Source organism: Mus caroli, chromosome 3 (genome assembly GCF_900094665.2).
Source record: "Mus caroli chromosome 3, CAROLI_EIJ_v1.1, whole genome shotgun sequence".
NCBI classification, from domain to species: Eukaryota; Metazoa; Chordata; class Mammalia; order Rodentia; family Muridae; genus Mus; species Mus caroli.
The window spans coordinates 74,473,135-74,485,911 of record NC_034572.1 but is presented as its reverse complement, the minus strand read 5'-3'; positions in this window follow the sequence as shown (position 1 = coordinate 74,485,911).

Sequence of the window (12,777 nt, the reverse complement as noted above, 5' to 3'; positions counted from 1 at the left end):
TATGTTCATAGCAGCCTTATTTATAATAGCCAGAAGCTGGAAAGAACCCAGATGCCCCTCAACAGAGGAATGGATACAGAAAATGTGGTACATTTACATAATGGAGTACTACTCAGCTATTAAAAAGAATGCATTTGTGAAATTCCTAGGCAAATGGATGGATCTGGAGGGGATCAACCTGAGTGAAGTAACCGAATCACAAAAGAACTCACATGATATGTACTCACTGATAAGTGAGTAAGATATTAGCCCAGAAACTTAGAGTACCCAAGATATAAGATACAATTTGCAAAACACATGAAACTCAAAAGAATGAAGACCAAAGTGTGGACACTTTGCCCCTTCTTAGAATGGAGAACAAAACACCCATGGAAGGAGTTACGGAGACAAAGTTTGAAACTGAGATGAAAGAATGGACCATCTAGAGACTGCCATAACTGGGATCCATCCCATAATCAGCCCCAAAAAGCTAACACCATTGCATACACTATTAAGATTTTGCTGAAAGGACCCTGACATAACTGTCTCTTGTGAGGCTATGATGGAGCCTAGCAAACACAGAAGTGGATGCTCACAGTCAGCTTTTGGATGGACCACAGGGCCACCAATGGAGGAGCTAGAGAAAGTACCCAAGGATCTATAGGGGTCTGCAACCCTATAGGTGGAACAACTATATGAACTAACCAGTACCCCTGGAGCTCGTGTCTCTAGCTGCATATGTATCAGAAGATGGCTTATTCGGCCATCAGTGGAAAGAGAGGCCCATTGGTCTTACAAACTTTATATGCCTCAGTACAGTGGAATGCCAGGGCCAAGAAGTGTGAGTGGGTGGATAGGGGAGTGTGGGGGGGAAGGTTTTAGGGGAGTTTTGGGATAGCATTGGAAATGTAAGTGAAGAAAATAATTAATTAAAAATAAAAGAAAAAAAAAAAAAGAAAAGTATGTTAGCAACCAGGGCACAAACCAGAACACTTTCAATCAATTTTCCTTAGGTTATCTTTAATTGAATGACAAAAATATATAAATCATTGAAAGAATGCTTTCCCCAGTGTAGGGGAATGACAGGGTGGGAAGGCAGGAGTGGGTAGGTGGATGGGTGAGCACCCTCATAGAAAGAGAGTGAGGGGTGAGAGGATTGTGGTTTCCAGATGGGAAACCAAGAAAGGGGATAACATTTAAAATGTAAATAAGTAAAATATCCAATTAAAAAAATGCTTGTGTTTTTCATTGTTAGAAAGTTACTAACATAATTAATTCAGAAATATTACAGATGTACAGTGATGAACACTGAACAGTAGTTAAATCATATTTTTGATTACATATTTAAAATAAGTGACCATGCCTATTATCTCAGATAATCATCTCCATCTTTGATACTGTCTACACCTATGAACTAATTACAAAATGTCACTTGCATAGAACATGACATGTATGTTCAGTTATCAGCTTGCAAATCTATTGAGATTAAAATCTTGATTTATTTATGTCCTCTACTACTCAAAGTGTTTGGTATCTCTCAGCTGTTGATAAGGTATGGCTTAGAAGTAAGATTAGGTTTCTTGCCTGTTTGGGAAACATTTGTTTGAACAAAGTCACAGACTTTATTTAGAAAGATTGGCCAAATTGTAAGACATTGTTGTAGTAATGACTACAAGTATTAGAAGATAACATTACAAAGATCTAGATGAAAATTCAGGAAAACAGACTTTTTTTCTATTGTGTTTTCTTCCCCCCCCCCCAAAAAAAAAACCAGTAAGGAACATCTTTAACACACTAGAAAGGGGATTGATACTCACTCAGAAATAGTATTTGAGAAATACTTCTCTTCTGTTTGTATATGCTGTGTATTCATAGGAGATAAACCATCTGTTATCCTAGTGAAATGTCTTTGGTAGAATGATTGGAAGGAAGGGAAGTAGGGGTATTTTCCACAGAAGATCCAGAAGACTCCTAAGTACTACAAATCTGACTGAGGGGAGAGGGCAGTTTTGTAGCTAAAGAAATGACATGGGATGTTTATTTGTATTTCTTTGGACTTCTAGTCCTGTTTGTGCTACAAGTCAGGGTAACCTAAACTTTAAAATGCTGAGTATTACTAGTAACCTCAGGAAAAATATAGACCTTGTCATTAATGAGCTGTCCAGGTTATTTTTAGCTGAGAAGAGATTGAAGCAACCAAGAATAATAAATCTAAGGCATGGGCCCATCTGCATTTGATTTACTCTCAAGGTCTCAACAAAGGTTAGGAAAAAGAAAAGATGGAAGTGCAGGGAACATATTAACAGCATTTAGCCAACAACTTTTCATCTGGTTGCTTTGAAGCCATAGGAAAGTGTTCTTTATACAAGAATAGAGAGACTTCCAGGCCAAAGGCAAGAGCAAGGAGCATTTTCTTGGTATGATCTTATCTTATTCTTTAGTATTTTTCCATACCACACTGGAACCCTCAAATTCTTCTCCAAAGTGATCCCATAATCAGATTCAAGAGTTAATGAGATTACCACAATGGAAAGATCATCTGCTCTTTCAATTAATTTTTAGGGGTGGGGATTGGTCTTGGGGCTTGACGTATAAACTGTGTTCTACACAGACAATGAATTAATGTTAGTGTATTTTTCAAAGAGAAGTTACACAAAAATTAAAATATAGATTTTTTTTGCTTTTATGTCCATATTGACTATACTGCTCAGTCTCATGTGTAAGAGAAAGAGGAAGACATGTTTTGTTTTGTTTTGTTTTTTCCCACAGAGGAAGAAATGTAGTGTGTGCAGGGTAGGTACAGACTTAGAAAAGAAGAGGAATGGAGAAAATGGTAAGGGAAATGATTTCCTTTCCTCTTGGAAAGAATGAGTGGAGTTTTCTTTCTCTTCTATGAACAAATAAGAGAATATAATAGTGCTTGCTGAAATGTACACATGCAGATATAGACAGCAATGACAAAAGTGAAAGCAGGTGAGTCAATGTTAAGGTTTAGTCTCTTATAACTACTGGATTAATAAGTGTGGGGCACTACACTGTAGTCCTTGAGACTCTGCCCCTAAGTTAATTCTGATTGGTGAATAGAGATGCCAATAGCTAATAGCTGGGCAGGGAGACATAGGTGGGCTTGAGATTTTGTGGGCTTGGAAAGAGAAGACCATTAGGAGCAGGAGGAAGCAGCCCTGGAATATAAGAACCTGTAGAAGGGAGAACAGCTGCCAAGGGCCAAGAGAACATGGCCCAAAGGGTTGCCCAATTGGGTTAAGAGCAGCCCAGATGTGACATAATAAATAGTAAGGGATAACTTGGGGTTATTAAAAGTAGGTTCTAACAGCATGAAGGGTAGGCAACTGCCCAGTTATTGTGATGCCTAAGGCTTATTTAAAAAAATATAAAAGCTGTATGTGTCTTTATCTGGGAACATAAATGGTCTACAGAGGGGAAGAAGCCCAGCTCTGGGATTTTTAATATTTTCTACTACAAGTTTGTCCATGCATGTATATGTTTGCATGTGCCACAGAGAGACAGAGACACACACAGATATGAGAGAGAGTTATAGGCAGTGAGGAAGAGTGAATGAGAAAGAGAGACACAGAGAGAGAGAGAAAGCGAGAGAGAGAGAGAGAGAGAGAGAGAGAGAGAGAGAGAGAGAGAGAGAGAGAGAGAGAAGCAGGAGAGACCTGTCTCATTTAGGTTCAATGAAGTCAGAAAAATTGTTACTAGGTGCTGGAAGAAGAACAAAAAATAAACAACTTGGCATTGATTATTGTCACCAATGTTGTCAATGTCACACAACAGAACCCTTGACAATTTACATGAGAAGAAACTGATATCTAAAAGCACATATTTGATATAAATGCTTGTGTTTTTACCAGTGTCATATACATTTAATATACATTTTCTTTTTCTTTTTATTTATAGTTTTATGTATACAACTGTTCTGCCAGCCTGGATGTAGATACAACCCGTACATTTCTAATGTCTGTGGATGTGAGAAGAAGGCATTGGATTCTATGGACTTAGAATTACTTTCTCAAGGATCACGATCTGTGTGAAATTATGGATATACATAAGGACACAAGTTCATTTTTCATACAGAAATATTTTAATATTAAATGTAGATTTATTTTCCAGGGAATTTGACTCATTTATTTTTCTTTAATTCTTTTATTTCTCAGACATGGAACTTGTCTAAATAAAATGCTGCCTGGGTCAAGCCCATTCCACCTCTCTCTCTCTCTTTGGAAAGGTGCACTCTAGATCCTTCCTTGCTGCGATCCAGCTTACACAAATCCTGTGGCCTATTCATACTTGATGGGACCCTTTCTGCAAAGACTCTTGTTATTGGAAAGAAAGTGATCAAGTTTAAAAATGTGATACCTCAAGAAATAGATGCTACCTCAAGAAATAGATGCTTTCATATTTGCTGTGAGCTGCATTTTCTTAACAGGCCATCACAAAACAGTTATTACCATGATTTATAAAACTGCTTTAATTATATATTACTTCATGCCTTTTTATTATATATGAAAATGTAGCTTGCTCACTTGGGACTCAGAAGAATAAGAGGACCCTGATCCTGGTTTTCTCCTTTATAGAAGATAGAAACCAATAGACTCTGGAAAGAGTGACGTCTTTTTCATTTTAGTCAGATAACTTTGAAACCCTGAGTAGATAAGTTATTGAACTCAAGTGTATCAATAATGAAATAAAAGCAATGACACTCATTCTAAAGGCCATTTGAAGTTTGGCAAAGCTAATTATCCCAAATATACAAATATTGTCTTGCCCGAGCATAATACTCATTGAGGAATCAACAGAATCAAACTACAAATTTCACCTAAAGATGCATAAAACTGTAATCTATGTGAACATTCAGTCCATGGAGCTCAATGACCTAGATAAAATGGCACACTTATCTTAGATGCATAAACTCCAATATATGTGTATATGAACATGAATGTATGTGTCTTATCATTTTATATCTCTTTCTGAGGAAGTATAAACTATACAAGGATAAAGGAAAAATAAATTGATATTACCACATCAGAGTATAATTTTTGATTAATATTGTTAGAGCTGCATAATATATTATGCAACCTAAACTAATGAATAACTATCCTTCAGTTACTAGTACTTAAAGAAAAGTCCAAGAGGCATCTTAGGCTACAAGGAACGAAAGTAACCATTGTCTGTTTGCTTTACTCATACCCATCTACTTAGATTAAATGTTGACAACTTGATAAAGATCACTCTCATATATCATAAAATTTAACAGGTTCATATATGCAATACAGCAGATTTTGGTATATTCAAAGGCATCATAAGTAGAACAATCAATGAACATTGATTAAATGTTAACAGTTATACACAGACTGGCTGAAAGTATTAAACCAACAGTACCAAGATTAGCGACAGTATGATGCCTCCAAGAAACTCATTAGCAAAGATATACTCAGATAGAAATAGAGAGATATACTATATAACTATAGCATGATATATTAAAGAAATTGAACCATTAAGAGTGAAGAAGTCCCAAATTTATGTTTGGTAAAAGGCTTTGAGATAAAAATTTTGAGAACAGAGAAAGGAAATTAATTTATTGTAGTAATAGTTAATCAAGGGGTCAACTGTCCATTAAAATGATTATAAGTCTACATGTATCAAATGTTGGAACATGTACATTCTTGCTGCTTGTAATTTTAAAAATGCACAGCAGTGTCACCTAGCCCCCATGGCTACTAGCTTCATCAAACTTCTAACAATCACCTCGCAGCTGTACCCTTTCTCCTGCACACTTGAGTCATGAGGATGTAAAACACCAGACAACTTTAAGATTTTAAAACCAACTAAATGACACAAGCTCTGGGCAAAGAATTTCTTACCCAATCCTCTTTAGCCCCTGCTGCTGCAGAGGCTACAAACTATCAGTCTCAGGGAGCTATATGTCTGCTACTTCCTATCCACTCCACAGCCTGGTCCTCATTCCTCTCCCTCTTTCTTTTGCTCCTCCTCCTCCTTATTTAAATGGTGTATTTCTTTGGAAAACTTAATGGGCTAATTAAAGTAACTAAAATTAACCCATAAAAAAAAACCTTCAGAAAATGATGTTTATCAATATCTCATTAAAGCTCATTAACTATTCAGAGACTGAAGGCAGCCCAATCAAAATAGCTTTCATGGAGGGAATTTTACAAATAGTAAGGTAAATTTGGGGACTGAGTCATTTTCACTCAGTTTGGAAACGATTTAAGGAGAATCATGGTAGAGGCATAGTGATAGAGCCTTTCCAGTTCTTTTATGAGAGTAATGAATCCTAACTGATGGATTGGGTACCAGATTAAACAGTGTCAAGTGTCTCTACTGACTGATGGTGTACAGAGACAAATAGACCATTGAACTGGGTGATGCTAAGTCATCACTGTCTGGTGGAAGGCAACAATTTGAAGACAAGCTAAGAAAATGATATTTTTTTTCTCTATATGAATTGAATTTGCAAAGAGATAGATAATTCATACTGTACAAAAAATGAATCAGATGGGTCAATGATTGCTCTGGGCTGTGGGTAATCAATTCTTCCTTTTGTACTGATTGAGTTATAAGTGTTAGTTGTATTTTCAATAACATTCAAGGTTCATATTTGTATGTAAGCAGTTCATCTAAAAAATTAGAGAAAAAAACAGTCTGCCTTTAGATTTATTTTTATCCTCCAAATTGTGCCTATATTTAGTAGCCTTTCAGTTATGAGGAGACTCTCCCTTGTGTTCGAGGCCTATTTGTTCACTCAGGCATTTGCCATGCACTTTGTTGTGGGTGGATGAGAGGGAACCGTTGTGATAAAAATAAAGAGTGGCAGAAGCCTGCTGGCATAGAAGATAAGGCAATTGTTATACAGAGTTTAAGAAAGATTCACATAGAGTCCCATGCAATCGCTACCTCTCCCATGGAGACATGCAGGTTAAAGTTAATAACAAAGCAGAACCAGAAATAGAGCCTAGAAATTATCAAGAGAATTTAAACTGACATTAAAACATGTTTTGATTTTTTTGCCTGTGGGAAGATAGTTCAAATATAGGCAGATGATTCAGTTTCTCACCACAAATGTATTACGCATCCTAATGTTTTTCTTAGCTAAAACAACCAATGTGCTGATTCACTTTTGCCTGTGGTAAATATAACCATTTCCTTTAAATGTATTCTAATATGCTTAAATGAATACCATTTGTCCTGTCAATTGTTTGGGTTTGCATTTTTCTTGACATAATATATAACAAAATTATTTCTCCTGTTTATGCTTGCTTCCAGGCTAACTTTAATTCATGTAGAAATCAGTTATATAATGCCTATACTTTACTTTTAAAAAGATAATAAAATATATATCAAACTTTCTCAGAGATGGTCTGAAATGAAGGTAATAAGTATAAAAGTATCTTTTATTCACCTGTTGCAATTGATATCTCAGAGGCCTACTGCTGAATTAATTCACCCTTTTTAGGTCTTCCTGAATTCTTGTTGGCTGGTTCAACTCATCTGTTCTGGCTCAAATTCCTTGCCAAGCTGATTGATTCAAACTGGCTTCTTTCAGCTTCTGACTGAATTGCTTTTCTTGGACTCAGATTAACTCTAGCAATCTGTTCCTCTCTGGCTCTTCTCATTCTCTAGCTTGTTTTGTATTCACCTGTGTTCAGTGTACTTTCTACAACCTGTCTGTGAGACACAGGCCCTGTAAAATCTACCTCTGAACTTCAGGAACTGAAATGCCACAAACTCTAGTCCATTTAGCTTCCTTTCAACTGATTGACTCAACCAAACTGACTGACTAGAACCCATAGGCCCACATGTCTCTTCTCCTGAGTGCTAGGATTAAATGAGTGTACCACCATTCCTGGACCTAAGCATTTATGAGGCTGGCCTTGAATTTAGATCTGTTTGTCTCTGTCTCCTGGAATTAAAGGCATATCTGTATTCCAGGAGGAGAACACAGACCTAGAAGATCTTTGGATGTAATACCTTGCAAATTCAGCTGTTGCTGGATTAAAATTCGTCTACAAATAAAAGAACTTAGTTTTTAGAAATAAATCTGGCCTCAGATCATATTTAATGATGTGAAAAACAGCTCAGAACTCCCTGCAACTCCAGACTTGACATCTAGACCTCTGCCCACTGTGAACACTGGCACTGACAGGGGCACCTGTGTGCACACACATACACACAAACACACACACACACACACAGAGAAAAACACACTCATAAAGAAACAGAGAAACACACCCAAATGCACACAGACACACACACACTGACGTATACACAGAGAGACACATACAACACACACACAGAGACATGCGTGTGCACACACACACACTCACACACAGATGTGCAGAGACACACAAAATATACCAATACACTCATACACATAAAGTCATAAATTAAAAATAATTATCAAAAAGTTTGAATCTAGACATATCAGAAAGACAGCACTAGGGGGTATGCAATTCATTTGCATATGATCTCACATGCCAACTATATAAATGATAATTAAAAGGACCAGGCAAACAGGATAAGCAACTGCAACAAGATAACAATTCACTCCAAGTTCTGTATAGAGGCTTAGATTTCTTTTCCTTTCAAAATAAAAGTGCATACCCCATGAAATGAGAGGTAGACACATAATGTATTTAAGGATTGTCTGTCTTCAAGGCTATGTTTTACTTTTAATGGTTCCAAAGATAGCCAGAACTTTGTTGAAATATTAAGGATTTATAGTACTTGTGCTCAGGCTGTAGCTTAATAAAGAACATTTGATAGCCTTGTAGTTAGGGTTTCCATTGCTGTGAAGAGACACCATGACCAAGAGAACTCTTAGAAAGGAGCTAACTTACAGTTTCAGATATTCAGTCCATTATTGCCATGGCTTGAATCATGGCAGCATCTAGACAGATATAGTGCTGGAACTACTGAGAGTTCCACATCTTCATCCAAAGACAGAAGAAGACGACTCTCATCCTTAGGAATACAGGAGGCTCTCTTCCACAATGAGCAGAGCCTGAGCACCTGACCTCAAAGCCTACTCCCACAGTGACACTTCCTCCAACAAAACCACACCTCCATAAGAACACACCTCCTAATAGTGTCACTGGCTGTGGACCAAACCTATGCAAACCACTCCAGGTAGCATATATGAGAGAGGCTCAAAGTTTGATCCCTAGAAATTATAAAAAGAAAATCCAAATCATATCAACATCATTCTACCAATCCTCTGAATTACTTTCAACAGTGAGTCACAAAGTTTCACGGATATAACTTGTTCATATATTTCTAATTTATTTAACATGAAAATCAAAATTATTTTGCTTTTACCTTTCCACGGGAAAAAAAAGTGAAATTAATCTCAAAAAAGAAAGATGACCCACATTCGAGTCTGTAATATGAAAACCATGTAAAAATAATTATTTACTTTTGGATATTGTGTGTAGGAGCTTTAAAAGTAGGTAATTAGCATATGGCCTGTACTTCTACAACAAATAGCCTTACCTCCTTGGTTTAGTTATTTAATCAAGTGTGAAACAGTGCTCAATCTCTCCAGAAAACGTTGTAAATCTTCTAAACATAAAATTAAAGTGAACCTTCTCTGAAGAATGACTGTTGAGCTTCTCTATCCCTCACTAGGTGTCCTCATCCTTTCAAGGAGGATGAGAACAAAGATACTATTTGGTATCTTTTCTCTACCTATCTAGAAAGGAATACATTTGGTCCTTTCAGAACTTATCCTATCCTCATACTTGAAATCATTCACTGTATTTTGTGTTCTGGGGAAGGCATGAATGCTATTCCTTAGCACATTGGCTTGTGTATAAGGTGTGTACTGGTCTGTATTCTGTATTTTCTGTATTCTATGTTGGTGTTTGTCCTGCCTGCTCCATCATTCCTGTGAACTCCACCACATCCTTCATTTCAGTGAATGGGTTTGGGCTTTACCACTCATCAGCATCTTCCTTTACAGTACCAAACTTGATCTGTCAGTTCTTCATGGTAACCAGGCTGTTCCCTGACATTGATCATTTGTCTGTAGTGATCAGAACCTTACATTGTTAAAGCCATCTGTTCCATGTAAGTTTCCCATATCCAGAACGAGATGGCAATTTTCACATCCATCATAGTCTCTCTTTCTGTTAACCATGCATTTACACTGTTACTGGAGATGTAAGCTTTCTAACCACTCTGGCTATGATGGCCTTGCCTTCGCTTTATCTCCCCTTTTGCATTCAGCTTTTCTACTGAGCTTTGATCTATTTGTCCCAGCTCTAGTACAACTGTTTCTTGTTTGATGATACTTTTAAACTCACATTTTTCTAATCAGTAAACTGCCTAGAAACACTTCAATATTGGATTGATCAGATTACCTGGTTTCTTTGTATCATTTTTGTTAGTGGTGCTGTAAAGTCATGGTATGTGAGGCCCCAAGGTCTGGAGCATGTCTACTGCCCTGGTCAACACTATATAATGTGTGCACCATAGATGTGTGAGTAAAACAGCTATAGTTTTCTTCTGCTCGGAAATTGTCTGTTTATCTGCATTTACCACTTCTTTCCTCAAGTCCACGTTCAATGCAAGCTTTCATCTATTTAAGCCTGGATTTCTTCATTGTTGCCTACAACTTGGCCATTAATACCTCCCAGAAATATCATTACATTCAGCATATCCTGTTATATGTAGCTGGGAATTTCTGGTGAATTTGTGTCAAAGAAAGTGAATTGTTAATAACACCACACATTGTTCTGCTTTTATTTGTTTCCCTGCAATAATATCTATTTTTAACATTTCAAAACCTAATCTATGTGGAACATCACAATTCTAAGATTTATAGACAGCTTTGACCCTTCAGAATAAATAATATCCCCCCTCACTTTCTTTTATATCTTTAAAAATAAAATGGATTTTATTTTATGTGCACAAATGCTTTTTTCTATATGCCTGTAAGTCCATTACCTGGTGCCCATGGAGTCCAGAAGATGGTGTCAGAACCCATGGAAATTTGGTCAGGGAGGGTTGTCAATCCCCTATGTCTGTGTTAAGATATGAGAGAAGGTATTCTCTATGACTTGTATGTGTGTTCTTAATCACTGAGCCATTGCTCCAGTGGCTTTTCTGTGTTTCTAAGTCTTTAATTTTGATGAAACTTCAACAGGAATTTTCAAATGTCAGGAATAAAATTGATTGCAAAGTTTTCTCATGAGAACTTTTATTGTAATACATGATAGCTTTATCCCAACTCCACTTCACGTAGAGCACTCCAGAACAGTTTCCTAAGGCCCAAGGCCTATTCTAGGTAAAATTGATCTTCTAAGCTAGCTTTTGGTCAGTGATTCTTAAACTTCCTAACACTGTGACCCTTTAATACACTTCTGCATTTTATTGTGACCCCCAAACCATAAAGATTGCTACTTCATAATTGTAATTTTGCTACTGAAATGAATAACAATGTAAATATCTGATATGCAAACTGTATGATATAAGACTGAAGAGTCATTAGACTTCCAAAAGGGTCACTAGCCACAGGTTGAGAACCCCTGTAGTAGGTAGTACAGTGAGCCACCTGTGTAGACTAGAAAACACTGAGAATGTACTGAAAATAAACAGAAAAAAATCTACATAAACCATGAGCTTGTTTAAACAGCTTGCCACAGAGAACCTGCTATCATGTCACATTTTATGGGTCAGATATGCAGGTTTTTCTTCATAGTATTTGGACTTATTTTTCCTCTTAGTTTATAGTGGTCATGTGCTTAATTAATTCTTAGGAAAGTTTGGATAGTTGGAGGTTTTTTTCCCTATATAAGTAGAGAAGAAACTTTGAAGTCTATCTTTGGCAGTGTGATAGGGAACAGATACATAAACATAGAACCTCTAACTGAGCTCTCTGTACCTTGAAACTTTTATTTATGGTTAAATAAAATACACTTTTCAAAAGGGTATGGTATGATTCACCCATTGATGAAGCAAGCATCAAGTGGTTTCTCTCCAAATTGAAATGAAACATAAAAGTTCGCTGAAAAGCAAACCTCAAGCATTTAGTATCTCAGAAGCTTTTAGTGGCTCATGACTTGATTTATTGACAACGAGAGCAAAGAAATAATGAATTAAATTAAAACAAGGAGTCAGATCTTTGAAGTTAAGTTTTTAAAAGTGGCTCAATCATTTTTATAACAAGGACAAATGATTCTGTTTGTTCCTTTGGGTGAGGCAAGCAGGGTGGTGCTGGGGAGGGAGGGATGAGCAGGGAGCTGCACTCTGCTCTCTTGTTGTCTTTGTTCTTTGAGAACTTGGAATCTACAAGGATTTACAATGTGCATTATCCACGCACGAGCCTCCAGGAGAGAATGAACATGTGCTGGAAGGCTGAGAAAGATGAAGATCTTCTTTCTATTCCAACAGAAAGATATATAACACGTGCATAAAAGCACGAGACTCTTAGACAGTAAAATCCCAGACTGTGGCTTTCAGAAAGGATTTTGAGAGTGTGATGCTGGACATAAATCAGAAGGTATGAGTCTGTGCTCTAATGGTGGTTCTTTGACATTCTAATTATCCACAGAGCAATTTATCCATGTTAAATGTACTTACTCAATCTGCTTTCTTGAGCCAGAAACCAGCACATTCCAAGCACCTCATGCACAACTACAGGAATTTTGACAAAACACATATGCGTCTCTTTATGTCAGAACAGTATGATGATATATTATGTACCCACCTGGACTTGAAATCGTTTGCATACACACTTTGGTGAATGAAACCCTTCAT